Raw genomic sequence first — 8,411 nt, 5'->3', positions numbered from 1 at the left:
GAGCCGTTCCCCCTAGTGCTACTTCCGGGTTGGGGCCTCCACCAGGAATTGGGTAGGCTGCGTGCATCACCACTTGTGCGCATGCATGCGGCCGCGTTCTGCCTGGCGCTTCTTTGATGGCGTCGGCGGAGCTTCCTCTCCAGCCACAGGGCCGGAAGTAGAGCAGAGGCGCGTCCTTTAAAATCTAGAAATGCGGCTGCAGGAGCAGGCAGCCAGCGGATTGGCACACAGTGTTTGTGCTGAAGAGGATTCTAGCTTGTAGCAGTATGTCTGAACCCTCAGATGGACGCGCTGAACCCCTGGAACCCTTGAGGCCCGTCAGTCCGGTACAGGTCCTAAGGAGTGGGGAAGAAAAAATTTCTACATCTGTTGGTGAGAGTAATATTTTCCTTACTAATAGGGGTTGTTCTTATTCTTTGTAGATCTCAAAGCCACCCAAAAAATCTATTAGCAAGACCAAGCACAAAGAGTGTGCAGGATGTAAAATGGCCCTAGCAGCTTCATATCTTAAACCATTATGTCCAGCATGTATTGATAAGCTAGTGGCGGAAATGTCCTAGAGTTTAACCAGGTCTATGAAGTCGCTAATTAGGTGAGAAGTCAAAGCCTCTCTTAAAGCGTTCAGTAAGAGTCGTCCCAGATCCCCGGATAAATCCCCGGAGTATGACAGTTCAGATAATGACTCTTCTGACAATGAAGATAAAGAATCAGGGCAATTATTTTCCAGCAACTAATTCTTCAGAAGGGGAATATTCTGGGAGATCCTTTTTTCCTACTGAGGATACGCAGCCATCACTAAAGGCAGTAAGATCTACCATGCAACTGGAGGATATTAAACAATCTAAGTTAGTTGCGGACCAAGCCTTTCAAGCCCTAGGCCCAAAGAAGCACCGAGTATTTACAATTCACGACAATTTACAGGCCTTAATTAGGAAAGAATGGAAGAACCCTGACAGGAAATTCTTCATCCCCAATTCTGTTAAGAAGAAATACCCATATGACGAATCGGTGTCCACAGTGTGGGATAAGGCTCCGACCGTGGATTCCCCAGTCGCCAAGATAGCTAAAAAAAAGCGGCTCTTCCTTTTGACGACCTGAGTTGCCTGGCTGATCCGTTAGATAAGAAAGCTAATATCTATTTAAAACGGGCTTGGGAGACGGCAGCGACATGCCTTAGACCGGCTATAGCAGCCAGTTGGGTATCTAGGTCTCTCCGTCTTTGGTTAGACCAACTGGAAATTCACCTTAAAGTAAAGAAATCCAGGAAGAGCTCCTAGCTTCACTACCTACTTTTTCTAAGGCTGCAGACACATCTACAGACGTCATCCGGTTTGCTGCAAAGTCCTCTGCTATGACTAACGCAGCTAGAAGGGCAATATGGCTCAAATCTTAGATCCTGTCTGGATGACATCCTGGACGACAAGGGTTTCCCATTCCTCAAAAGAATTCCTTTTTTCGTTAACCCCAGCATGGATTTAGGAGGAAGGCCATATGACAAAAAAGAAAAAGACAGATTTCAGAGGAAATCAGGAGGATTTCTTTTTAGGACCCAAGATAGCAGACCTAAAGAGAAGCAATGACGCCAGACTCCAGGTTGTCATCCTTTCTCCTGGCTTGGTTAAGGATTACTCAGAACAAGTGGGTTCTGGGGGGATAGGGAAGGGATTCCGTTTGGAGTTCCTCGCCTATCCTCAGGATTTTTTCATTCAGACCCCTCTCCCCAGGGATTTGCAAAAGTCCAAGGCCCTAGAATCAGAAGTCCAACTACTGATAAACAAAGGAGTAGTATGCCAAGTACCAAGGGGGAGGAAGGCAGGGGGTTTTACTCCCCTCTATTTTTAGTTTAAAAAAAAAAATGGTTCCTTCCGCATGATATTGAACTTAAAAAAATAACTAAACAACTTTCTAAAATACAATTTTTTTGTATGTAAACATTAAAAACTACTGTGGATCTGTTATTCAAGGACTGCTGGATGGCCAGCATAGACCTAGAAGATGTGTACAATCATATACCAATTAATGCATCCTCCCCAAAAAATTTAAGAACTGCAGTCCATCTACAAGGTCATCTACTGCTTCTACCCCTTCGGTGGTGTCCCTTCTCTCCCTCTGCCACAAAAATTTTCAGAAAGGAGGAATCTTTTTCTATCTGCAATCCATCTAAAAGGGAAAGAGAAGCTCCTGGCAGATTACCTAAGCCGAAACAAGCTCAGTCAAGGGGAATGGAGTCTGAACGCAGAAACTTTTTCTCAGATTGTAATAAGATTTGGACTTCCTACAATAGATCTGTTTTCGTCCCGGAAAAACAAAAAGGTTGAAAGATTCTTCTCCCTCAACTATTCAGAAAATCCTACAGCAATAGATGGTCTGGCACAGGACTGGAATCAGGAGTTCGGGTAAACCTTCCCTCCATTTGCCCTGATTCCTCAAGTCCTGAAGAAAGTACAGAGGGAAGGAGCCCGCATCATACGAATAGCTCCATGATGGCCGAAGAGGAGCTGGTATTCAACCCTGATAAGCCTGACAACGGGTCCTCCTTGGATCATTCCTACAAGGGAGGATCTTCTCTACCAGGGTCCTGTCCTTCACCCCAATCCAGAGATTCTCCAGCTGGCAGCTTGGAAATTGACAGGGAAATCTGGTTAGTGAGAGGCCTTTCCGATAGAGTAGTCTCAACCTTGTTAGGTAGCAGGAAGGTAACAACAGCTAGGAAGTATAACAGGGTCTGGAAAATCTTTTCTTCCTTTTTAGGATCCAGTCCAGATCCTTTTATTCCTCCCGAAATCCGAAAGATCCTTGACTTCCTGCAGGCAGGTTTAGATAAGGGACTCAAGGCATCTACCTTAAGAGTTCAAGTAGCAGCATTGAGCTATTATTATTTTTTTCTTTTTCTTTTACAACAAACTAGCGGTCCATCCTTGGATCAAGCGCTTCCTGTCAGCAGCTGCCAGACTCCATCCTTCCCTAAGACCCCTATCCCCTAAATATGGTAGCCAGCTCTTTCCCAAGAACCTTTTGAGCCTCTGTCTGATCTCCCGATTGACATTCTCTCCATAAAAACAGCCTACTAGCTATCACCTCTGTGAGAAGGGTCTGAGATACAAGCCTTTTCAGCCTTTCCTCCCTATACTACAATTCAAGAGAACCAAGTAATTATTAGACCCTTGCCATCTTTCCTGCCTAAGGTAGTTTCAGAATTCCACAGAAATCAAGATATTGTATTACCTTCTTTTTTTCAGAATCCTTCCAACAGCTCAGAACAAACATTCCACTGTCTAGATGTTAGAAGGTGCCTGATAACATATCTAGAGGCAACTTCTTCTTGGAGGCTGGATGAGAATTTTCTGATCCAGTTTTTGGGAAAAAAAAAACAAGGGACATAAAGTATCCTCTGCTGTCATTTCTAGATGGATTAAAAAGGCCATAGTAAAAGCTTATGTTTCCTTGGGGCTTTCCCCTCTGTCAGGCTTTGGGGCTCACTACTAGGGCAGTCTTGACCTCCTTGGCGTAGATTTGTAGAGCAGCCACATGCATTCCTTAAACACTATAGACTGCAGCTTCACTCAGATGCATCCTTCGGTAAGAGGGTTCTTCAGGCTATGATCCCTCCTTAAATTTCTATATTTTTTTTTTTACTCGTTTTATTAAAGGATAACAAGTCAAGTATGGCACACACATGACATCACAGAGGCCCGCGCAGGGGCTAGTCAGAAATGCAGAAACAATGCTGTATAAAGACTAAAATAACATGTACCTGGAGTGACATATATGGGTTATGCATGACGGTTGCTCAGACGATGCAATTATAAGACAGAGCGATACAGCCTCAGTACATACTCAAAAGAACAGTTAGTATTGAACGCAGCGCTATCCATCAGGCAATACCTTGTGATAAAAAGAACCCCTAAGGGTCTCCATCCGTCAATTGCAGGCGCGAAGTGTGCAGAGTGAGTGGAGATAAACACCAGTCACCCCAAACCTTATCAAATGTTTGCGGACATCCTCTATGTTTGTAAACTATATTCTCCATGGAGACTGCATTATTTACTAGCGTGAGCCATTGTCCCTTTGAGGGGAGGGGGAATCTCCCATCCAATGCAGAGCAATCGCCTTCCTAGCTAGAAACTGTTTTTTTCTAAGAAAGTTCTGTGATAATGCGACCAAGACTCCTCATCCACTATACCCAAGATGCACATCTTGGGGCACAGCAGCAATGTCGGAGGGACCAGGGCCTTGAGAACCTCCAGTACCGATACCTAATACTGATGAATGATTGGACAATCCCAGATCATATGCCAAAAATTAGCACCCTCTGCACTGCACCTATGACACCTGGAATGATCTATCCTACCCATCTTTTGAAGTCTAGTGGGACTTAGATAACTGTAGTGTAGGATAAAGAGTTGTATCATTCTGTTATTAGTAGAAGGGGACACCCTAGTTGGGGCTATTAGAGCCTCCTCCCACTCCTCAGAAGTCAGAAAAGGTATGAGCATCTTCCATCTGGCCTCCACAGTCAACGGGGTCGCCATCATTCGACAATCTAGCAAATGAGTGTAGAGAGCTAATACTATCTCTCTAGGGCCCTGGGATCTCAGAACACCAATGATAGGATACTTAGATATGCATCTGTTGTCACCTCGAAATTGGGCCTGTAGTGCATGTCGCAGCTGGAGGTACCTGTAGAAAAGGGTGCGCGGCACCAGAAACCTGTCTTGGATCTGTGATCAACTGACCTCCCTCATATATATATATCCCCCAATACACGAATCCCATATCTCCTCCATTCTGACACCCCCTCCAGCCGAGATAGATGGGGAAACATGCAATTATCCCATATGGGAATCTCGCTAGGTAAATCCTTATACGTGTTCAACTTGGACGCCTGCCATATCTGATGGGCTAATTTGTGAATTGGAAGGGTGCACTTCTGTAAATGTCTAGAGCCTTCTAGTACGGGCCATAGCGTAAGAACTTGTAGGTGCTCATGCAGATAAACTCTGCATTGGGCCGTGGAGCCTCAGTGACCCAGTACCTCAAAAATCGCAACTGACTTGCTATAAAGTATTAAAAAAAAGTCAGGAAGGGCAGCACCCCCCTGCAGTTTTGACCTTTGAAGAACCAGGAGCGAGAGCTTCCTTCTGGCCTTACCCCCAGACAAAGGCCGTGATCAGAGCATGAATGCGCTTAAAGAATCCTCAGGGAATCGGGGTACAGGCATGAGACAACAGGTATAGACCCTTGGGTAGCAGAACCATTTTTACCAGGTTTAATCTTCCCGTAGCTGACAGTGGGAGGGATTCCCACGTTTTTAATTTATCTTGAAACAGCATTTCTAGGGGTTCAATATTCAAAGTATAGGAGAGCTGCGGCATCCTGGTGATCACCACCCCTAGATATTTGAACCTATCAACTACGGGTAAATTGTAGTGGCAATCCGGCCAGTCGTGTTCCCATAGAGGCATGATAGCAGATTTACCCCAATTTATGTGTAATCCAGAATATCGCCCAAAGGACGCGATGACTTCAATCGCTCTCGGGAGGGATACTTCCGGATCAGACATAAACAGAATCAAGTCATCCGCATACAGTCCTATTCCCTTACGTCCTCAACAGCAGCACAGATGGGGTTAACTGCCCCTGTGGACTGGTAGGACCGGCGGAATTTTAATGAGCCCAAGAACCAATAAACGATCTTCAGCTCCCTGAAAGGGAGGAGATCACCCCCCAGCCCACCGTGTTTTTTTCTGTCCTCTGGACAGGTGGACTGGCGTGTCGCTCCCTCTCTGGGAGCTGAAGATTGCTTAAGGGTTCCTTTTTCCCTCCTTAAAGCTTAGCTCGCTTTCTATGGATCTCAGTGCCTTTATTTTAGGCCTGATCATGGCGATTTCGGTCTGGGGTACTGTTGGGGAGGGGGGCGTCCCCTCCCCTCTTCTTTCATCATCTGTAGACGGTCCTCCGTTCCTCCGTTACCGCATGTGTGCGGCGCTATGGGCGCCGCCATTTTCCGGAAGTGACGCGCCATAGGTGCGCTACGTCACTTCCGGTTTTCCGAAGCGATGCGGTGATGTATAAAACTCTCCTTTCTTTAAACTGGCTCCCTAGAATGACATCCTGGACTTAGGAATTAGTCTGGGGAGACAATTTTTCGTTTAGGTAGAGCCAGTATAGGCTCTGGTTTTTCTGAGTGCTTGCTTTGGCAGCACATATACAAAAAAAAAAAAAAAAAAAGGGAGTGGTGCTGATCTCGTTTCAGGAACCCGCCCATTGGGCGGGGTTTCCTCCTTTTAAGTGCCCAGAGCCCATCAGTCAGTGCTCTGGTTGCGTTGCTTTCACAAGTTAGCTCCAGAGCTCTCCTGTGCTTTGTGATATTCCTGCAGTATTGCTTTGCTTGGGGTTTGTACTTCCTCTTCTTTCAGCTCTATTTCTTCTAGTGCTGGTGGGCCCCCTTAAGGTCTGATTTTCTCCACCTCCTGATGTTGTAGGTGTTATGACCTGTTTTGTTTCTTCCATTACAGACTATGGCTTCCCCTAAGGAGGATCAGCGGAAGGCTGGGGCCAAGAGGAAGCATTTGGCATGTTACGAATGTAACACACCCCTAGTTGACAGCTGTCCTTACTCCAGATGTGAGAGTTGTCACACGGCATCCACGGAACCCACGATGCAGGAGATGTTCCAATGGACCAAGACATACGTGGATGATTCCATCAAGGGAGTAGTTCAGCTACTTAATGAGAGGCTACCAGGTCCCTCTCAGACTCCCATGGAGGTGGTCGCACCGGTCGAAAGACCTACCCCCTGTTCAGTGGGGTCTTCTTCTTCTGAGGAAGAAGAATCTACTTCTTGCCGTTTTCCTCCAGAAAAGACGCAGAAGTTACTCAAGTCCATCAGGTCGGGGGACCAGGATGTTGACATGGGGGAGTCCTCCGATCCCGCCGGTCGGACACAGCGTGTCTTTAGAGCGGATGAGACCCTCCTCTCTGTGATGCGCACAGAGTGGAAAAAGCCTGAGAAGGGTCCAGTGCTTACCAGAAAATTCAGACTCATGTACCCGATGGCTAAACCCTTGGTGGAATCATGGGGTTCCGTTCCCAAGGTAGACATGGCTATAGCCAAGTTGTCCCGGCGCACTCTAGTCCCTGCAGACGATGGGTCTAGCCTGCAGGACCCTCTAGACCGGAGGGCAGAGTGCACCCTTAGGAGGGGTTACGCGGCGGCTGCTGCCTCCGCATCTACTTCCATTGCGGCCACTGAGGTAGCCACCTATCTACGTTCTAGGCTTAATCAAATCCAGACGGATGTGGACCAGAGCGTATCAAGAGACGACATCCTGGCAGCCTTCAAGTCAGCCAACCTGGCTATGGACTTTTTAGTTGATTCCTCCCAGATGCAGCTAAAGCTGGCCGCCAAAACTATGGCCCTAGTTTCAGCTGCCCGCAGACCACTCTGGCTGAAACCGTGGATCGCGGATAACGCATCCAAGTTTAACCTTTGTGGGCTCCCCTTCGAACCAGATAGGTTATTCGGGTCCGAATTGGACAAAATAATGGAGGGGCTCTCCGATAAAAAAGGGAAGAGCCTCCCCCAGCAGCCCTTTCGCCCCAGACAGGAAAAGAAGGGCGGAGGTCGTTCTGGGCAGCAGTCTAGGCACAGAGATTGGGGGGGGGGGGGGCCATCTCGTAAATATCCGAGATGCCCCCGCAAACCCACCAGGGAGGCAAAACCCTCCTGACTATGGGCCTCCTCGAGGCTCTTGGATAAGCCCTGCTGCCCCTGCAGTGTCTCCTCTAGATTTTCCCGTACCCCTCCCCCAGATTCCCGTGGGGGGCCGTCTTACCCACTTCAAAGACTCTTGGAGCCGGTTGATTGCAGACCCCTGGGTCCAGGACATAGTTTCCGCCGGGTACCGGGTAGATCTTATCTCTCTCCCCCCAGAGAGATTCATCGCCACACGAAGCTTCGGGTCTGCCAAACAGGTGGTCCTAGAATCTTACATTCAGGACTATATTTCCAAGGGAGCCCTGGAGGAGGTACCGGCAGGGGAGAGGGGCCTAGGGATTTATTCACCAGTGTTCCTGGTTCCCAAGAAGACAGGAGATCTCCGGATGATCATCGATTTGAGATTCCTCAATCGATTTATAAGGAAAACAAGGTTTCGCATGGAAACCATAAGGTCAGTCAGCCATATCCTGAATCTTGGGGACGTCATGGCTACTCTGGACCTCAAGGATGCGTACCTTCACATTCCGATCCATTCCGCTTCCCGGAAACTCCTCAGGATCGCGGTCCAGATCTCAGGGGTTTGCAGGCACTTTCAGTTCGCCGTGCTTCCCTTCGGAATCTCTTCTGCCCCCCTCATCTTCACCAAGGTGGTGGTTTCGGTGGTGGCAGCTTTGAGACTCCAAGGTCT

This window comes from Bufo gargarizans, chromosome 10, assembly GCF_014858855.1.
Source record: "Bufo gargarizans isolate SCDJY-AF-19 chromosome 10, ASM1485885v1, whole genome shotgun sequence".
In the NCBI taxonomy this organism is placed as follows: domain Eukaryota; kingdom Metazoa; phylum Chordata; class Amphibia; order Anura; family Bufonidae; genus Bufo; species Bufo gargarizans.
Note: the sequence above shows the minus strand (reverse complement) of the source record.